This window comes from Schistocerca nitens, chromosome 1 (genome assembly GCF_023898315.1).
Source record: "Schistocerca nitens isolate TAMUIC-IGC-003100 chromosome 1, iqSchNite1.1, whole genome shotgun sequence".
Lineage (NCBI taxonomy): Eukaryota > Metazoa > Arthropoda > Insecta > Orthoptera > Acrididae > Schistocerca > Schistocerca nitens.
This window is the reverse complement of record NC_064614.1, coordinates 792,809,525-792,826,954: the sequence shown is the minus strand read 5'-3', so window position 1 is coordinate 792,826,954 and position 17,430 is coordinate 792,809,525. Positions and strand designations below refer to the sequence as shown.

General features: G+C 51.9%; 31 non-coding genes across 31 annotated transcripts; all 31 read left to right on the top strand.

Moving 5' to 3' along the window:
- The first annotated feature begins 16 nt into the window (after positions 1-16).
- On the top strand, positions 17-98 carry Trnal-uag (transfer RNA leucine (anticodon UAG)). The gene has a single exon. It is a non-coding gene; the product is annotated as a tRNA-Leu (tRNA).
- Positions 99-178: 80 nt separating this feature from the next.
- Trnal-cag (transfer RNA leucine (anticodon CAG)) lies at positions 179-260 on the top strand. The gene has a single exon. It is a non-coding gene; the product is annotated as a tRNA-Leu (tRNA).
- Positions 261-542: 282 nt separating this feature from the next.
- Trnae-cuc (transfer RNA glutamic acid (anticodon CUC)) lies at positions 543-614 on the top strand. Its single transcript has one exon. It is a non-coding gene; the product is annotated as a tRNA-Glu (tRNA).
- Positions 615-1,000: 386 nt separating this feature from the next.
- On the top strand, positions 1,001-1,072 carry Trnah-gug (transfer RNA histidin (anticodon GUG)). The gene has a single exon. It is a non-coding gene; the product is annotated as a tRNA-His (tRNA).
- A 758-nt stretch (positions 1,073-1,830) lies between these two features.
- Positions 1,831-1,912, top strand: Trnal-uag (transfer RNA leucine (anticodon UAG)). The gene has a single exon. It is a non-coding gene; the product is annotated as a tRNA-Leu (tRNA).
- An 80-nt stretch (positions 1,913-1,992) lies between these two features.
- Trnal-cag (transfer RNA leucine (anticodon CAG)) lies at positions 1,993-2,074 on the top strand. Its single transcript has one exon. It is a non-coding gene; the product is annotated as a tRNA-Leu (tRNA).
- Positions 2,075-2,356: 282 nt separating this feature from the next.
- On the top strand, positions 2,357-2,428 carry Trnae-cuc (transfer RNA glutamic acid (anticodon CUC)). Its single transcript has one exon. It is a non-coding gene; the product is annotated as a tRNA-Glu (tRNA).
- Positions 2,429-2,814: 386 nt separating this feature from the next.
- On the top strand, positions 2,815-2,886 carry Trnah-gug (transfer RNA histidin (anticodon GUG)). Its single transcript has one exon. It is a non-coding gene; the product is annotated as a tRNA-His (tRNA).
- A 758-nt stretch (positions 2,887-3,644) lies between these two features.
- Positions 3,645-3,726, top strand: Trnal-uag (transfer RNA leucine (anticodon UAG)). The gene has a single exon. It is a non-coding gene; the product is annotated as a tRNA-Leu (tRNA).
- Positions 3,727-3,806: 80 nt separating this feature from the next.
- Trnal-cag (transfer RNA leucine (anticodon CAG)) lies at positions 3,807-3,888 on the top strand. Its single transcript has one exon. It is a non-coding gene; the product is annotated as a tRNA-Leu (tRNA).
- Positions 3,889-4,170: 282 nt separating this feature from the next.
- Positions 4,171-4,242, top strand: Trnae-cuc (transfer RNA glutamic acid (anticodon CUC)). The gene has a single exon. It is a non-coding gene; the product is annotated as a tRNA-Glu (tRNA).
- A 386-nt stretch (positions 4,243-4,628) lies between these two features.
- Positions 4,629-4,700, top strand: Trnah-gug (transfer RNA histidin (anticodon GUG)). The gene has a single exon. It is a non-coding gene; the product is annotated as a tRNA-His (tRNA).
- A 758-nt stretch (positions 4,701-5,458) lies between these two features.
- On the top strand, positions 5,459-5,540 carry Trnal-uag (transfer RNA leucine (anticodon UAG)). The gene has a single exon. It is a non-coding gene; the product is annotated as a tRNA-Leu (tRNA).
- Positions 5,541-5,620: 80 nt separating this feature from the next.
- Trnal-cag (transfer RNA leucine (anticodon CAG)) lies at positions 5,621-5,702 on the top strand. The gene has a single exon. It is a non-coding gene; the product is annotated as a tRNA-Leu (tRNA).
- Positions 5,703-5,984: 282 nt separating this feature from the next.
- Trnae-cuc (transfer RNA glutamic acid (anticodon CUC)) lies at positions 5,985-6,056 on the top strand. The gene has a single exon. It is a non-coding gene; the product is annotated as a tRNA-Glu (tRNA).
- A 386-nt stretch (positions 6,057-6,442) lies between these two features.
- Trnah-gug (transfer RNA histidin (anticodon GUG)) lies at positions 6,443-6,514 on the top strand. Its single transcript has one exon. It is a non-coding gene; the product is annotated as a tRNA-His (tRNA).
- Positions 6,515-7,272: 758 nt separating this feature from the next.
- Trnal-uag (transfer RNA leucine (anticodon UAG)) lies at positions 7,273-7,354 on the top strand. Its single transcript has one exon. It is a non-coding gene; the product is annotated as a tRNA-Leu (tRNA).
- Positions 7,355-7,434: 80 nt separating this feature from the next.
- Positions 7,435-7,516, top strand: Trnal-cag (transfer RNA leucine (anticodon CAG)). Its single transcript has one exon. It is a non-coding gene; the product is annotated as a tRNA-Leu (tRNA).
- A 282-nt stretch (positions 7,517-7,798) lies between these two features.
- Trnae-cuc (transfer RNA glutamic acid (anticodon CUC)) lies at positions 7,799-7,870 on the top strand. The gene has a single exon. It is a non-coding gene; the product is annotated as a tRNA-Glu (tRNA).
- Positions 7,871-8,256: 386 nt separating this feature from the next.
- Positions 8,257-8,328, top strand: Trnah-gug (transfer RNA histidin (anticodon GUG)). The gene has a single exon. It is a non-coding gene; the product is annotated as a tRNA-His (tRNA).
- A 758-nt stretch (positions 8,329-9,086) lies between these two features.
- Trnal-uag (transfer RNA leucine (anticodon UAG)) lies at positions 9,087-9,168 on the top strand. The gene has a single exon. It is a non-coding gene; the product is annotated as a tRNA-Leu (tRNA).
- An 80-nt stretch (positions 9,169-9,248) lies between these two features.
- Trnal-cag (transfer RNA leucine (anticodon CAG)) lies at positions 9,249-9,330 on the top strand. The gene has a single exon. It is a non-coding gene; the product is annotated as a tRNA-Leu (tRNA).
- A 282-nt stretch (positions 9,331-9,612) lies between these two features.
- Positions 9,613-9,684, top strand: Trnae-cuc (transfer RNA glutamic acid (anticodon CUC)). Its single transcript has one exon. It is a non-coding gene; the product is annotated as a tRNA-Glu (tRNA).
- Positions 9,685-10,070: 386 nt separating this feature from the next.
- On the top strand, positions 10,071-10,142 carry Trnah-gug (transfer RNA histidin (anticodon GUG)). The gene has a single exon. It is a non-coding gene; the product is annotated as a tRNA-His (tRNA).
- Positions 10,143-10,900: 758 nt separating this feature from the next.
- Trnal-uag (transfer RNA leucine (anticodon UAG)) lies at positions 10,901-10,982 on the top strand. The gene has a single exon. It is a non-coding gene; the product is annotated as a tRNA-Leu (tRNA).
- An 80-nt stretch (positions 10,983-11,062) lies between these two features.
- On the top strand, positions 11,063-11,144 carry Trnal-cag (transfer RNA leucine (anticodon CAG)). The gene has a single exon. It is a non-coding gene; the product is annotated as a tRNA-Leu (tRNA).
- A 282-nt stretch (positions 11,145-11,426) lies between these two features.
- Trnae-cuc (transfer RNA glutamic acid (anticodon CUC)) lies at positions 11,427-11,498 on the top strand. The gene has a single exon. It is a non-coding gene; the product is annotated as a tRNA-Glu (tRNA).
- Positions 11,499-11,884: 386 nt separating this feature from the next.
- On the top strand, positions 11,885-11,956 carry Trnah-gug (transfer RNA histidin (anticodon GUG)). Its single transcript has one exon. It is a non-coding gene; the product is annotated as a tRNA-His (tRNA).
- Positions 11,957-12,730: 774 nt separating this feature from the next.
- Positions 12,731-12,812, top strand: Trnal-uag (transfer RNA leucine (anticodon UAG)). The gene has a single exon. It is a non-coding gene; the product is annotated as a tRNA-Leu (tRNA).
- Positions 12,813-12,834: 22 nt separating this feature from the next.
- On the top strand, positions 12,835-12,906 carry Trnah-gug (transfer RNA histidin (anticodon GUG)). Its single transcript has one exon. It is a non-coding gene; the product is annotated as a tRNA-His (tRNA).
- A 20-nt stretch (positions 12,907-12,926) lies between these two features.
- Trnah-gug (transfer RNA histidin (anticodon GUG)) lies at positions 12,927-12,998 on the top strand. The gene has a single exon. It is a non-coding gene; the product is annotated as a tRNA-His (tRNA).
- The last annotated feature ends 4,432 nt before the right edge of the window (positions 12,999-17,430 follow it).

Genomic DNA, 17,430 nt, shown 5'->3' with positions numbered 1-17,430 from the left:
CCGCTCGTGCTCCAGCGGTAACGTGGCCGAGCGGTCTAAGGCGCTGGTTTTAGGCACCAGTCTCTTCGGAGGCGTGGGTTCGAATCCCACAGCTGCCAATTTTTACGTCTCACTTTTGTGCCGCTGCGGTGTGTTCTCGTGGCGTAGGACGCAGCTCTTGTGACGCGCGTGTTGTGTAGGTAGCGTGGCCGAGCGGTCTAAGGCGCTGGTTTCAGGCACCAGTCTCTTGAGAGGCGTGGGTTCCAACCCCACAGCTGCCAAACGTGTAATGTTTCCTGTGTCGAAGACGGCTGCGCTTATTGCCTGCAAAGAAAACAGCACAACAAGGCGTGAGCTTCTGCTTCGTGAATTGCCGTAGAACAGTGCGTGGTGCAACGACAGGATTTGGAGGCGCCTTTTGCTCTCATCATTGCTGGCGTTCGTCTCCACGAAATGCGTCCGGAGCACGCCGTTCTATAACGCGAGAGAGTGGATTTTTTACAGTTGTCGACAGTTAACCGTGCGTGGTTGCTGCGTTCGCTGGAAGAGCGCTGCCGCCGTTATCCGGTGTGGTCTAGTGGCTAGGATACCTGGCTCTCACCCAGGAGGCCCGGGTTCGATTCCCGGTACCGGAAATGCGCGTTTTTGTTGCTCCTCTTTTGCGACTTGTCCCGAGTTTGATCGACTGACGCTACGCTGACGCGTGCAGAAAGCCACGTTAAGTATGATTCGTGGCAACACCTGACGGCGAGAGAGATGCGGCATCTATCCACTTGTTATCCAGCCACATACGGGTACCTGTAGTCAAGAGGCTTGGAGGACTGCAAGATATTGCCACGGAGGTGAATGCAGCTAACCACTGTAGTTAGTGTCCTGACAGCGCAGCAACGTTCATTTGCTCGTATACACGTGATGCGGACCGTGTCTGACACTGCTGTGGCGTACACCTTGGCCTAGGCTTTGCTGTGTATCGCCACTTGCATTCCAGCCAGCTGCTTTCGTGGGCGGCTTCGTGGCCGTGGCCGTGATCGTCTAGTGGTTAGGACATTGCGTTGTGGCCGCAATAACCCAGGTTCGAATCCTGGTCACGGCAATTTTGAAAGTTTTGCCTTACTGCCGTTGCAATAGCGATAGTGCACGAGTACTCGAAATGACAGTGCTCTCTTGATTTTGTCACTCGTGTTCCGCAGGCCGCAGTTTGCACTATCACTTCCTCACCAACACGTAATGTCGCCTCCCAGAGCGCAGACGTCCGCTGCTCTCTGTAGTCGAAAAGGGCAGTTGTTTTGAAGTGCGATGGATGAGCAGCCAGCCCCAGCAGAACAGGAAGCTGTGGCGTGCACTGTTTCTACAAATGCTAGGAACACTGGTGCCCATTGCAGCGCACGTAGCATGGCCGAGCGCTCTATGGCGCTGGTTTAAGGCACCAGTCTCTTCGTAGGCGTCGGTTCGAATCCCAGCGCTGCCAGGGGTTTTGCTGTAGTCGTGTTAACCTGCCGCTTTCTCTTCACGTGTAACCTCCTTGAGCTCACATATGTTTGTTACATGGAGCATTCTAGCTCCGCCTGACAGGTACAGCTATGATACTTTAGTGGTTACGGAAAGCCCAGGTTCGAAACCTGGTCACAGCACGAAAACGTCTCTCGATGCTGTCTCCTTAACTACGACAGCTACAGACAAGTGGCGTCGCTACCATACGGCGGGCACGGCATTTTCTTGTTGTGGATGGCCTAAAGAGACGCTTCCAGTGGGAGAGCAGTGGAAATACATGGCACAGCGATTGCCAAGACACTTACATTTCGGAGTGATCTTTGTACTACAAAGGAAACGTTTCGCCGCTCGTGCTCCAGCGGTAACGTGGCCGAGCGGTCTAAGGCGCTGGTTTTAGGCACCAGTCTCTTCGGAGGCGTGGGTTCGAATCCCACAGCTGCCAATTTTTACGTCTCACTTTTGTGCCGCTGCGGTGTGTTCTCGTGGCGTAGGACGCAGCTCTTGTGACGCGCGTGTTGTGTAGGTAGCGTGGCCGAGCGGTCTAAGGCGCTGGTTTCAGGCACCAGTCTCTTGAGAGGCGTGGGTTCCAACCCCACAGCTGCCAAACGTGTAATGTTTCCTGTGTCGAAGACGGCTGCGCTTATTGCCTGCAAAGAAAACAGCACAACAAGGCGTGAGCTTCTGCTTCGTGAATTGCCGTAGAACAGTGCGTGGTGCAACGACAGGATTTGGAGGCGCCTTTTGCTCTCATCATTGCTGGCGTTCGTCTCCACGAAATGCGTCCGGAGCACGCCGTTCTATAACGCGAGAGAGTGGATTTTTTACAGTTGTCGACAGTTAACCGTGCGTGGTTGCTGCGTTCGCTGGAAGAGCGCTGCCGCCGTTATCCGGTGTGGTCTAGTGGCTAGGATACCTGGCTCTCACCCAGGAGGCCCGGGTTCGATTCCCGGTACCGGAAATGCGCGTTTTTGTTGCTCCTCTTTTGCGACTTGTCCCGACTTTGATCGACTGACGCTACGCTGACGCGTGCAGAAAGCCACGTTAAGTATGATTCGTGGCAACACCTGACGGCGAGAGAGATGCGGCATCTATCCACTTGTTATCCAGCCACATACGGGTACCTGTAGTCAAGAGGCTTGGAGGACTGCAAGATATTGCCACGGAGGTGAATGCAGCTAACCACTGTAGTTAGTGTCCTGACAGCGCAGCAACGTTCATTTGCTCGTATACACGTGATGCGGACCGTGTCTGACACTGCTGTGGCGTACACCTTGGCCTAGGCTTTGCTGTGTATCGCCACTTGCATTCCAGCCAGCTGCTTTCGTGGGCGGCTTCGTGGCCGTGGCCGTGATCGTCTAGTGGTTAGGACACTGCGTTGTGGCCGCAATAACCCAGGTTCGAATCCTGGTCACGGCAATTTTGAAAGTTTTGCCTTACTGCCGTTGCAATAGCGATAGTGCACGAGTACTCGAAATGACAGTGCTCTCTTGATTTTGTCACTCGTGTTCCGCAGGCCGCAGTTTGCACTATCACTTCCTCACCAACACGTAATGTCGCCTCCCAGAGCGCAGACGTCCGCTGCTCTCTGTAGTCGAAAAGGGCAGTTGTTTTGAAGTGCGATGGATGAGCAGCCAGCCCCAGCAGAACAGGAAGCTGTGGCGTGCACTGTTTCTACAAATGCTAGGAACACTGGTGCCCATTGCAGCGCACGTAGCATGGCCGAGCGCTCTATGGCGCTGGTTTAAGGCACCAGTCTCTTCGTAGGCGTCGGTTCGAATCCCAGCGCTGCCAGGGGTTTTGCTGTAGTCGTGTTAACCTGCCGCTTTCTCTTCACGTGTAACCTCCTTGAGCTCACATATGTTTGTTACATGGAGCATTCTAGCTCCGCCTGACAGGTACAGCTATGATACTTTAGTGGTTACGGAAAGCCCAGGTTCGAAACCTGGTCAGAGCACGAAAACGTCTCTCGATGCTGTCTCCTTAACTACGACAGCTACAGACAAGTGGCGTCGCTACCATACGGCGGGCACGGCATTTTCTTGTTGTGGATGGCCTAAAGAGACGCTTCCAGTGGGAGAGCAGTGGAAATACATGGCACAGCGATTGCCAAGACACTTACATTTCGGAGTGATCTTTGTACTACAAAGGAAACGTTTCGCCGCTCGTGCTCCAGCGGTAACGTGGCCGAGCGGTCTAAGGCGCTGGTTTTAGGCACCAGTCTCTTCGGAGGCGTGGGTTCGAATCCCACAGCTGCCAATTTTTACGTCTCACTTTTGTGCCGCTGCGGTGTGTTCTCGTGGCGTAGGACGCAGCTCTTGTGACGCGCGTGTTGTGTAGGTAGCGTGGCCGAGCGGTCTAAGGCGCTGGTTTCAGGCACCAGTCTCTTGAGAGGCGTGGGTTCCAACCCCACAGCTGCCAAACGTGTAATGTTTCCTGTGTCGAAGACGGCTGCGCTTATTGCCTGCAAAGAAAACAGCACAACAAGGCGTGAGCTTCTGCTTCGTGAATTGCCGTAGAACAGTGCGTGGTGCAACGACAGGATTTGGAGGCGCCTTTTGCTCTCATCATTGCTGGCGTTCGTCTCCACGAAATGCGTCCGGAGCACGCCGTTCTATAACGCGAGAGAGTGGATTTTTTACAGTTGTCGACAGTTAACCGTGCGTGGTTGCTGCGTTCGCTGGAAGAGCGCTGCCGCCGTTATCCGGTGTGGTCTAGTGGCTAGGATACCTGGCTCTCACCCAGGAGGCCCGGGTTCGATTCCCGGTACCGGAAATGCGCGTTTTTGTTGCTCCTCTTTTGCGACTTGTCCCGACTTTGATCGACTGACGCTACGCTGACGCGTGCAGAAAGCCACGTTAAGTATGATTCGTGGCAACACCTGACGGCGAGAGAGATGCGGCATCTATCCACTTGTTATCCAGCCACATACGGGTACCTGTAGTCAAGAGGCTTGGAGGACTGCAAGATATTGCCACGGAGGTGAATGCAGCTAACCACTGTAGTTAGTGTCCTGACAGCGCAGCAACGTTCATTTGCTCGTATACACGTGATGCGGACCGTGTCTGACACTGCTGTGGCGTACACCTTGGCCTAGGCTTTGCTGTGTATCGCCACTTGCATTCCAGCCAGCTGCTTTCGTGGGCGGCTTCGTGGCCGTGGCCGTGATCGTCTAGTGGTTAGGACATTGCGTTGTGGCCGCAATAACCCAGGTTCGAATCCTGGTCACGGCAATTTTGAAAGTTTTGCCTTACTGCCGTTGCAATAGCGATAGTGCACGAGTACTCGAAATGACAGTGCTCTCTTGATTTTGTCACTCGTGTTCCGCAGGCCGCAGTTTGCACTATCACTTCCTCACCAACACGTAATGTCGCCTCCCAGAGCGCAGACGTCCGCTGCTCTCTGTAGTCGAAAAGGGCAGTTGTTTTGAAGTGCGATGGATGAGCAGCCAGCCCCAGCAGAACAGGAAGCTGTGGCGTGCACTGTTTCTACAAATGCTAGGAACACTGGTGCCCATTGCAGCGCACGTAGCATGGCCGAGCGCTCTATGGCGCTGGTTTAAGGCACCAGTCTCTTCGTAGGCGTCGGTTCGAATCCCAGCGCTGCCAGGGGTTTTGCTGTAGTCGTGTTAACCTGCCGCTTTCTCTTCACGTGTAACCTCCTTGAGCTCACATATGTTTGTTACATGGAGCATTCTAGCTCCGCCTGACAGGTACAGCTATGATACTTTAGTGGTTACGGAAAGCCCAGGTTCGAAACCTGGTCAGAGCACGAAAACGTCTCTCGATGCTGTCTCCTTAACTACGACAGCTACAGACAAGTGGCGTCGCTACCATACGGCGGGCACGGCATTTTCTTGTTGTGGATGGCCTAAAGAGACGCTTCCAGTGGGAGAGCAGTGGAAATACATGGCACAGCGATTGCCAAGACACTTACATTTCGGAGTGATCTTTGTACTACAAAGGAAACGTTTCGCCGCTCGTGCTCCAGCGGTAACGTGGCCGAGCGGTCTAAGGCGCTGGTTTTAGGCACCAGTCTCTTCGGAGGCGTGGGTTCGAATCCCACCGTTGCCAATTTTTACGTCTCACTTTTGTGCCGCTGCGGTGTGTTCTCGTGGCGTAGGACGCAGCTCTTGTGACGCGCGTGTTGTGTAGGTAGCGTGGCCGAGCGGTCTAAGGCGCTGGTTTCAGGCACCAGTCTCTTGAGAGGCGTGGGTTCCAACCCCACAGCTGCCAAACGTGTAATGTTTCCTGTGTCGAAGACGGCTGCGCTTATTGCCTGCAAAGAAAACAGCACAACAAGGCGTGAGCTTCTGCTTCGTGAATTGCCGTAGAACAGTGCGTGGTGCAACGACAGGATTTGGAGGCGCCTTTTGCTCTCATCATTGCTGGCGTTCGTCTCCACGAAATGCGTCCGGAGCACGCCGTTCTATAACGCGAGAGAGTGGATTTTTTACAGTTGTCGACAGTTAACCGTGCGTGGTTGCTGCGTTCGCTGGAAGAGCGCTGCCGCCGTTATCCGGTGTGGTCTAGTGGCTAGGATACCTGGCTCTCACCCAGGAGGCCCGGGTTCGATTCCCGGTACCGGAAATGCGCGTTTTTGTTGCTCCTCTTTTGCGACTTGTCCCGACTTTGATCGACTGACGCTACGCTGACGCGTGCAGAAAGCCACGTTAAGTATGATTCGTGGCAACACCTGACGGCGAGAGAGATGCGGCATCTATCCACTTGTTATCCAGCCACATACGGGTACCTGTAGTCAAGAGGCTTGGAGGACTGCAAGATATTGCCACGGAGGTGAATGCAGCTAACCACTGTAGTTAGTGTCCTGACAGCGCAGCAACGTTCATTTGCTCGTATACACGTGATGCGGACCGTGTCTGACACTGCTGTGGCGTACACCTTGGCCTAGGCTTTGCTGTGTATCGCCACTTGCATTCCAGCCAGCTGCTTTCGTGGGCGGCTTCGTGGCCGTGGCCGTGATCGTCTAGTGGTTAGGACACTGCGTTGTGGCCGCAATAACCCAGGTTCGAATCCTGGTCACGGCAATTTTGAAAGTTTTGCCTTACTGCCGTTGCAATAGCGATAGTGCACGAGTACTCGAAATGACAGTGCTCTCTTGATTTTGTCACTCGTGTTCCGCAGGCCGCAGTTTGCACTATCACTTCCTCACCAACACGTAATGTCGCCTCCCAGAGCGCAGACGTCCGCTGCTCTCTGTAGTCGAAAAGGGCAGTTGTTTTGAAGTGCGATGGATGAGCAGCCAGCCCCAGCAGAACAGGAAGCTGTGGCGTGCACTGTTTCTACAAATGCTAGGAACACTGGTGCCCATTGCAGCGCACGTAGCATGGCCGAGCGCTCTATGGCGCTGGTTTAAGGCACCAGTCTCTTCGTAGGCGTCGGTTCGAATCCCAGCGCTGCCAGGGGTTTTGCTGTAGTCGTGTTAACCTGCCGCTTTCTCTTCACGTGTAACCTCCTTGAGCTCACATATGTTTGTTACATGGAGCATTCTAGCTCCGCCTGACAGGTACAGCTATGATACTTTAGTGGTTACGGAAAGCCCAGGTTCGAAACCTGGTCAGAGCACGAAAACGTCTCTCGATGCTGTCTCCTTAACTACGACAGCTACAGACAAGTGGCGTCGCTACCATACGGCGGGCACGGCATTTTCTTGTTGTGGATGGCCTAAAGAGACGCTTCCAGTGGGAGAGCAGTGGAAATACATGGCACAGCGATTGCCAAGACACTTACATTTCGGAGTGATCTTTGTACTACAAAGGAAACGTTTCGCCGCTCGTGCTCCAGCGGTAACGTGGCCGAGCGGTCTAAGGCGCTGGTTTTAGGCACCAGTCTCTTCGGAGGCGTGGGTTCGAATCCCACAGCTGCCAATTTTTACGTCTCACTTTTGTGCCGCTGCGGTGTGTTCTCGTGGCGTAGGACGCAGCTCTTGTGACGCGCGTGTTGTGTAGGTAGCGTGGCCGAGCGGTCTAAGGCGCTGGTTTCAGGCACCAGTCTCTTGAGAGGCGTGGGTTCCAACCCCACAGCTGCCAAACGTGTAATGTTTCCTGTGTCGAAGACGGCTGCGCTTATTGCCTGCAAAGAAAACAGCACAACAAGGCGTGAGCTTCTGCTTCGTGAATTGCCGTAGAACAGTGCGTGGTGCAACGACAGGATTTGGAGGCGCCTTTTGCTCTCATCATTGCTGGCGTTCGTCTCCACGAAATGCGTCCGGAGCACGCCGTTCTATAACGCGAGAGAGTGGATTTTTTACAGTTGTCGACAGTTAACCGTGCGTGGTTGCTGCGTTCGCTGGAAGAGCGCTGCCGCCGTTATCCGGTGTGGTCTAGTGGCTAGGATACCTGGCTCTCACCCAGGAGGCCCGGGTTCGATTCCCGGTACCGGAAATGCGCGTTTTTGTTGCTCCTCTTTTGCGACTTGTCCCGACTTTGATCGACTGACGCTACGCTGACGCGTGCAGAAAGCCACGTTAAGTATGATTCGTGGCAACACCTGACGGCGAGAGAGATGCGGCATCTATCCACTTGTTATCCAGCCACATACGGGTACCTGTAGTCAAGAGGCTTGGAGGACTGCAAGATATTGCCACGGAGGTGAATGCAGCTAACCACTGTAGTTAGTGTCCTGACAGCGCAGCAACGTTCATTTGCTCGTATACACGTGATGCGGACCGTGTCTGACACTGCTGTGGCGTACACCTTGGCCTAGGCTTTGCTGTGTATCGCCACTTGCATTCCAGCCAGCTGCTTTCGTGGGCGGCTTCGTGGCCGTGGCCGTGATCGTCTAGTGGTTAGGACATTGCGTTGTGGCCGCAATAACCCAGGTTCGAATCCTGGTCACGGCAATTTTGAAAGTTTTGCCTTACTGCCGTTGCAATAGCGATAGTGCACGAGTACTCGAAATGACAGTGCTCTCTTGATTTTGTCACTCGTGTTCCGCAGGCCGCAGTTTGCACTATCACTTCCTCACCAACACGTAATGTCGCCTCCCAGAGCGCAGACGTCCGCTGCTCTCTGTAGTCGAAAAGGGCAGTTGTTTTGAAGTGCGATGGATGAGCAGCCAGCCCCAGCAGAACAGGAAGCTGTGGCGTGCACTGTTTCTACAAATGCTAGGAACACTGGTGCCCATTGCAGCGCACGTAGCATGGCCGAGCGCTCTATGGCGCTGGTTTAAGGCACCAGTCTCTTCGTAGGCGTCGGTTCGAATCCCAGCGCTGCCAGGGGTTTTGCTGTAGTCGTGTTAACCTGCCGCTTTCTCTTCACGTGTAACCTCCTTGAGCTCACATATGTTTGTTACATGGAGCATTCTAGCTCCGCCTGACAGGTACAGCTATGATACTTTAGTGGTTACGGAAAGCCCAGGTTCGAAACCTGGTCAGAGCACGAAAACGTCTCTCGATGCTGTCTCCTTAACTACGACAGCTACAGACAAGTGGCGTCGCTACCATACGGCGGGCACGGCATTTTCTTGTTGTGGATGGCCTAAAGAGACGCTTCCAGTGGGAGAGCAGTGGAAATACATGGCACAGCGATTGCCAAGACACTTACATTTCGGAGTGATCTTTGTACTACAAAGGAAACGTTTCGCCGCTCGTGCTCCAGCGGTAACGTGGCCGAGCGGTCTAAGGCGCTGGTTTTAGGCACCAGTCTCTTCGGAGGCGTGGGTTCGAATCCCACCGTTGCCAATTTTTACGTCTCACTTTTGTGCCGCTGCGGTGTGTTCTCGTGGCGTAGGACGCAGCTCTTGTGACGCGCGTGTTGTGTAGGTAGCGTGGCCGAGCGGTCTAAGGCGCTGGTTTCAGGCACCAGTCTCTTGAGAGGCGTGGGTTCCAACCCCACAGCTGCCAAACGTGTAATGTTTCCTGTGTCGAAGACGGCTGCGCTTATTGCCTGCAAAGAAAACAGCACAACAAGGCGTGAGCTTCTGCTTCGTGAATTGCCGTAGAACAGTGCGTGGTGCAACGACAGGATTTGGAGGCGCCTTTTGCTCTCATCATTGCTGGCGTTCGTCTCCACGAAATGCGTCCGGAGCACGCCGTTCTATAACGCGAGAGAGTGGATTTTTTACAGTTGTCGACAGTTAACCGTGCGTGGTTGCTGTGTTCGCTGGAAGAGCGCTGCCGCCGTTATCCGGTGTGGTCTAGTGGCTAGGATACCTGGCTCTCACCCAGGAGGCCCGGGTTCGATTCCCGGTACCGGAAATGCGCGTTTTTGTTGCTCCTCTTTTGCGACTTGTCCCGACTTTGATCGACTGACGCTACGCTGACGCGTGCAGAAAGCCACGTTAAGTATGATTCGTGGCAACACCTGACGGCGAGAGAGATGCGGCATCTATCCACTTGTTATCCAGCCACATACGGGTACCTGTAGTCAAGAGGCTTGGAGGACTGCAAGATATTGCCACGGAGGTGAATGCAGCTAACCACTGTAGTTAGTGTCCTGACAGCGCAGCAACGTTCATTTGCTCGTATACACGTGATGCGGACCGTGTCTGACACTGCTGTGGCGTACACCTTGGCCTAGGCTTTGCTGTGTATCGCCACTTGCATTCCAGCCAGCTGCTTTCGTGGGCGGCTTCGTGGCCGTGGCCGTGATCGTCTAGTGGTTAGGACACTGCGTTGTGGCCGCAATAACCCAGGTTCGAATCCTGGTCACGGCAATTTTGAAAGTTTTGCCTTACTGCCGTTGCAATAGCGATAGTGCACGAGTACTCGAAATGACAGTGCTCTCTTGATTTTTTCACTCGTGTTCCGCAGGCCGCAGTTTGCACTATCACTTCCTCACCAACACGTAATGTCGCCTCCCAGAGCGCAGACGTCCGCTGCTCTCTGTAGTCGAAAAGGGCAGTTGTTTTGAAGTGCGATGGATGAGCAGCCAGCCCCAGCAGAACAGGAAGCTGTGGCGTGCACTGTTTCTACAAATGCTAGGAACACTGGTGCCCATTGCAGCGCACGTAGCATGGCCGAGCGCTCTATGGCGCTGGTTTAAGGCACCAGTCTCTTCGTAGGCGTCGGTTCGAATCCCAGCGCTGCCAGGGGTTTTGCTGTAGTCGTGTTAACCTGCCGCTTTCTCTTCACGTGTAACCTCCTTGAGCTCACATATGTTTGTTACATGGAGCATTCTAGCTCCGCCTGACAGGTACAGCTATGATACTTTAGTGGTTACGGAAAGCCCAGGTTCGAAACCTGGTCAGAGCACGAAAACGTCTCTCGATGCTGTCTCCTTAACTACGACAGCTACAGACAAGTGGCGTCGCTACCATACGGCGGGCACGGCATTTTCTTGTTGTGGATGGCCTAAAGAGACGCTTCCAGTGGGAGAGCAGTGGAAATACATGGCACAGCGATTGCCAAGACACTTACATTTCGGAGTGATCTTTGTACTACAAAGGAAACGTTTCGCCGCTCGTGCTCCAGCGGTAACGTGGCCGAGCGGTCTAAGGCGCTGGTTTTAGGCACCAGTCTCTTCGGAGGCGTGGGTTCGAATCCCACAGCTGCCAATTTTTACGTCTCACTTTTGTGCCGCTGCGGTGTGTTCTCGTGGCGTAGGACGCAGCTCTTGTGACGCGCGTGTTGTGTAGGTAGCGTGGCCGAGCGGTCTAAGGCGCTGGTTTCAGGCACCAGTCTCTTGAGAGGCGTGGGTTCCAACCCCACAGCTGCCAAACGTGTAATGTTTCCTGTGTCGAAGACGGCTGCGCTTATTGCCTGCAAAGAAAACAGCACAACAAGGCGTGAGCTTCTGCTTCGTGAATTGCCGTAGAACAGTGCGTGGTGCAACGACAGGATTTGGAGGCGCCTTTTGCTCTCATCATTGCTGGCGTTCGTCTCCACGAAATGCGTCCGGAGCACGCCGTTCTATAACGCGAGAGAGTGGATTTTTTACAGTTGTCGACAGTTAACCGTGCGTGGTTGCTGTGTTCGCTGGAAGAGCGCTGCCGCCGTTATCCGGTGTGGTCTAGTGGCTAGGATACCTGGCTCTCACCCAGGAGGCCCGGGTTCGATTCCCGGTACCGGAAATGCGCGTTTTTGTTGCTCCTCTTTTGCGACTTGTCCCGAGTTTGATCGACTGACGCTACGCTGACGCGTGCAGAAAGCCACGTTAAGTATGATTCGTGGCAACACCTGACGGCGAGAGAGATGCGGCATCTATCCACTTGTTATCCAGCCACATACGGGTACCTGTAGTCAAGAGGCTTGGAGGACTGCAAGATATTGCCACGGAGGTGAATGCAGCTAACCACTGTAGTTAGTGTCCTGACAGCGCAGCAACGTTCATTTGCTCGTATACACGTGATGCGGACCGTGTCTGTCACTGCTGTGGCGTACACCTTGGCCTAGGCTTTGCTGTGTATCGCCACTTGCATTCCAGCCAGCTGCTTTCGTGGGCGGCTTCGTGGCCGTGGCCGTGATCGTCTAGTGGTTAGGACACTGCGTTGTGGCCGCAATAACCCAGGTTCGAATCCTGGTCACGGCAATTTTGAAAGTTTTGCCTTACTGCCGTTGCAATAGCGATAGTGCACGAGTACTCGAAATGACAGTGCTCTCTTGATTTTGTCACTCGTGTTCCGCAGGCCGCAGTTTGCACTATCACTTCCTCACCAACACGTAATGTCGCCTCCCAGAGCGCAGACGTCCGCTGCTCTCTGTAGTCGAAAAGGGCAGTTGTTTTGAAGTGCGATGGATGAGCAGCCAGCCCCAGCAGAACAGGAAGCTGTGGCGTGCACTGTTTCTACAAATGCTAGGAACACTGGTGCCCATTGCAGCGCACGTAGCATGGCCGAGCGCTCTATGGCGCTGGTTTAAGGCACCAGTCTCTTCGTAGGCGTCGGTTCGAATCCCAGCGCTGCCAGGGGTTTTGCTGTAGTCGTGTTAACCTGCCGCTTTCTCTTCACGTGTAACCTCCTTGAGCTCACATATGTTTGTTACATGGAGCATTCTAGCTCCGCCTGACAGGTACAGCTATGATACTTTAGTGGTTACGGAAAGCCCAGGTTCGAAACCTGGTCAGAGCACGAAAACGTCTCTCGATGCTGTCTCCTTAACTACGACAGCTACAGACAAGTGGCGTCGCTACCATACGGCGGGCACGGCATTTTCTTGTTGTGGATGGCCTAAAGAGACGCTTCCAGTGGGAGAGCAGTGGAAATACATGGCACAGCGATTGCCAAGACACTTACATTTCGGAGTGATCTTTGTACTACAAAGGAAACGTTTCGCCGCTCGTGCTCCAGCGGTAACGTGGCCAAGCGGTAACGTGGCCGAGCGGTCTAAGGCGCTGGTTTTAGGCACCAGTCTCTTCGGAGGCGTGGGTTCGAATCCCACAGCTGCCAATTAAAAGGCTTCGTGGCCGTGGCCGTGATCGTCTAGTGGTTAGGACACTGCGTTGTGGCCGCAATAACCCAGGTTCGAATCCTGGTCACGGCAATTTTGGCTTCGTGGCCGTGGCCGTGATCGTCTAGTGGTTAGGACATTGCGTTGTGGCCGCAATAACCCAGGTTCGAATCCTGGTCACGGCAATTTTATGAGTTCCGCTTGAGACGCGACAGCGATCGGACGTGCTGTGTATTCGATCCGCCGTTTCCCTCGGGTTGTGACTATTTACTTTCTGTGTGTGACGTTTCTTTGTCTTCTTTTCTTCGTTGTTTCGTCGCCTTAACGTTTGTTTTGTGTCTTGTGTTGTATAGCGGCTTTTGCCGCATTAGTTAAGTGTTATGGCTTCCCGGTTGTTTCCGCGGAAGTGTACTCTCAGTTTTCAGTTTAACAAGGCCACCAGGAATGTGCAACCAACTTCGTTGGAAATTCACGAATGGATTGTGGATACGATTGGCATTACATCGGACCAGGTACACACGGCGTATTTTGATACTGAACTTTACTGCTTTTTTGTGAAGTTGTTGAACCCGGTTTTGCTAGATAGGATTTTACTTAAACATGGTGAGCAAGTGTCGTTCCGTCATAGAGATGGTTCTGTTAGCAGTGTTACTGTTTCAAATGCTGAAATTACGTATACCACAGTTCGGGTTTATAATTTACCCCCTGAGGTTGAGAACAGTTATCTCAAGGACGCTTTGCTTGGTTATGGTACTGTTCGGTCAATTCGAAATGAACGTTGGTCTGCACAACATAAGCTGCAATGTTATAATGGTGTCAGATCGGTTGAAATGCATATTAAGTCGAATATACCGTCCCATCTGGTTGTATGTGGTTATCGTGTTCATCTTACTTATGAGGGGCAAGTTGGTACGTGTTTTCTATGTAATGAAAATGGTCATGTTCGTGCTAATTGCCCTAAGCGGGTGTTTGTGCTTCAAAATGGGCTAGCGCAACGCCGCAAATTAACGGTTGCCGATCTTGTGCCAGCAGCTTCCTCCACTGTTTCTTGTCAGCCTCCTGCAGTAGATTCTTCACAACGGGTGACACCCTCCTCTGATGCAGGTTTTCCCCCGTTACCCACTCGCCCAGATGTATCGGCTGCTCCTACACCGATCCCGTCTGTTTCCAATAACAAACGCCGTCGTGCTAGTGATACCGGTAGCACTGATGATGAAGCTGCTGTTTCGCAGCCGGTTTGCGAATCTGACGAGAGAATTCCGGAATCTCCCATGCCTGTTTCGGATTCTGTTCCCGCTGTGTCTCCTGCTTTGCCTGATGACGTCAAACTTGCTGCCCCACCGTCGGCGCACGAGCCACAACATTCGGTCGAGGTGGTGTTGACATCCCCCCCGACACAGGCATCACAGCATGTTGACGACACTTCGGTGCAGCCAGCTGTTTGTCGGACAATCGCTCCTAGTACTGCGCGCTCCGCTTCAGCGGATTCCAAACCTATCTCTCCACCTCCTACACTTCCAATCCCTACACCTTCTGATGCCGGTGCCGATGTTCCTGATGCAGTTTTCCCCTTGCTGGCTCCTTCTTCTGATTCCGCTTGCCCTGCTAATCCTTCGGATGCCTTGGTTGACGTGCCTGATCTCGAACCCCCCACTCCACCTGCTCTTGAAACTGGTGTGCATCAGATACGCCGTCGGGTGAAAGTGCCCCCCAATCTTCACGCGGTGCGGAAAAAACACAAGCATGCAAAGGATGACTCTGATTCCGTTGATTCCGGGCAATCACCCTCTGCCATGTCTGATGTTGATGATATGGATGTAGTTGCTTCTAATGTGGTGTAATTAGGGTTCGTTTTCTCTTTTTTGGTTGATGTTGCAGGCGTACACGTTTATTACCTTAAATATCAATAGCATTCAATCTGCTCTGAAGTTAGCGTCTCTGCAGCAGTTTATTTATGACTCTGCAGCTGATGTTGTTTTCCTGCAGGAAGTCTCCGTTGCACACCTGTTTGTTCCTGGCTTTCGCACTATTATAAATTTTGCGCCTGAGTTTTCCACAGGTACTGCCTTACTAATTCGTGACGGTATCCCCGTTACCGGAATTGAGCTCTTAGACTCGGGAAGGGGTATTGGTTGTCGGTTATTTGACACAACCTTGGTTAATATTTACGCCCCCTCTGGTTCCAGCAAACGGCAGGATAGGTCTCGTTTTTATAAAGAGGATCTGATTTATCTTTTACGCAAAAATCCTGCGACTTTGATATTGGGGGGTGATTTTAATTGTGTATTACAAGCTAAGGACCAATCCCCTCATTTTAATTATTGTTTCGAGCTACATTCTCTTGTACGTCAACTACGACTACGCGATGCGTGGGAGGTTAAACACCCCACTTTAGTTAAATTTACATTTTTTACTGCCACCTCCAGTAGTCGCCTTGACCGATTGTATATTTCTGATCCCCTTAGTGCTTCTGTTTTAAATGTAGATGTTATTCCAGCCAGTTTTACGGATCATTGTGCCCTTGCGGTTATAATTAATTTGGAGCGTCAGCCTCTTAAACTTTATCGGCCGCTGTGGAAATTAAATGTCTCCTTGCTCGATGACCCTGACATTGAACCTCTAATACAGACGGCTTGGGACATGTGTTTACGTTCTCTGCGATACTATCCGTCAAAGCTTCACTGGTGGATCCACTGTGCGAAGCCAAAACTACGTCGCACTTTAATGTCCTACAGTTATCAAAGAGCGCGAGATCTGAAACTGACTTTTGAGTATTATTATTCGGTGCTTCGCGAACTTTATGATACTTCTAGAATGACATGTGCCCACCTTTCGGAGATTCGGAAAATTAAAGCCAAGCTTCTTAGTCTTAAACGACTTCAGATGGAAGGATTGAAGCTTAAATCTAAACCACCGTCCATCTTAGCACATGAAATGACTTCTATGTACCATCTGTTTCGTCACCAAAAGAACCGTCGACGTGTATTGATTGACGGTCTTCTGGCAGCTGATGGTCGCCGGCTTACCTTACAGAATCAAATAACCCATGAACTTACCTGCTACTATGAGACCTTATATGCTGTGGCTGATTCTGATCCGGTTGATAATGACGAGTTTTTAACTGCTATCCCATCAGTTTTAACAGAGGACCATAATACGGAATTTTTAGCTTCTTTTACTGCAGACGAAATTTCAGCTTTTCTTGCTTGTTCACCATCTCACAAATCTCCTGGTCCGGATGGCCTTCCTAAGGAGTTTTTTGTTCGCTTTTGGTCTATTATAGGGCCTGTTTTTACGGATATAGTAACTGAAATTTTGAATGGTGGCTCAATTCCAGCCGATTTCAAGAGAGGTACGGTAGTCCTGATACCGAAAGCTGTTGGTTTGAAGACAGCTAGTGACTTTCGTCCTTTAACCCTTTTAAATTTTGATTATAAGACGGCTGCTAGGGCTGTTAATGCACGTCTATCCCTCTTGCTTACACCTGTGATAACTCCTTGTCAAAGCTGCTTTCCGGGGCGCTCCATCTTGACGCCTCTGGCGGGGTATCGTGATATTGTGTCGATTGTCGCTGTCACCAATATTTCCTGTGCGCTTTTATTTGTTGATTTTAGTAAGGCTTTTGATCGTGTGTCCCATTCGTTTTTAGAGCTTCTGCTGCGCCGACTCGGTTTTAATGAAAAGGCGCTGCTGGTACTTAAGAATATGACGACTGGCATTTCTGCTCAGATTGACATTAATGGCCAGCTGACGAAGGTCATTGATATTAAACGTGGCGTCCCGCAAGGTAGCCCTTTATCCATGACCCTTTATGCTCTCTCCCTTCAACCACTCCTCACACGTCTCAACTCGACACTTCGTGGTCTTACGATCTCTGGGGTTACCCAGACAGCAACAGCTTATGCTGATGATTTGGTTGTTTTGATTCGTTCCGCCGCAGAAGTGCCGCTGTTGAAAATGGAACTAGATAAATTTTCTGCAGCCTCAGGTTCTCGTATTAACCCCCGTAAAAGCAAACTCCTGAATTTGCGGGGCTTTGAACGTGTGGTTATTCCGTGGGTTATGTCTGTTGAACACCATACACATTTAGGTATCTATCTTGAACGGTGTCCTCTTCGTATGGCTGCAAAAAATTGGCAAGTGGCCATTTCCAAGCTTCAAGGTGTTTTATTCGAACACTCATGGCGTTCGATACCGCTACTGCAAAAAAAGCGTGTATTAGACACTTATGTTTTATGTAAAGTATATTACGTTGCTCAGTTGTTTCCGCTTCCCCGAATGCAGGGTGCAAAAATGGTCCAGCTTATTAACAGATATATTTGGCGGGGGCACATTTTTAAATTACGTTGTGATGTTTTTACGAAGCCGCGTCTTGAGGGCGGCTTGTCGTTCACCGATGTCCGTGTCAAGGCTGCTGCCCTTTATGTTAAGCGAACCCTCCATCTTTTATTTTCTGAGTCCCCGACTGTTACTTCGCGATTACTCCATGTCGTTCGTCCTGCGAGCTTGTCACCGCCTATTAACGTAGGGTCTCTCAATGCGAAGCTACGACATGTTCGGGACTTCTACATTGAGATTAGTTACCTGGATCTCCACTTACAACGTCGTCCTGTTTTT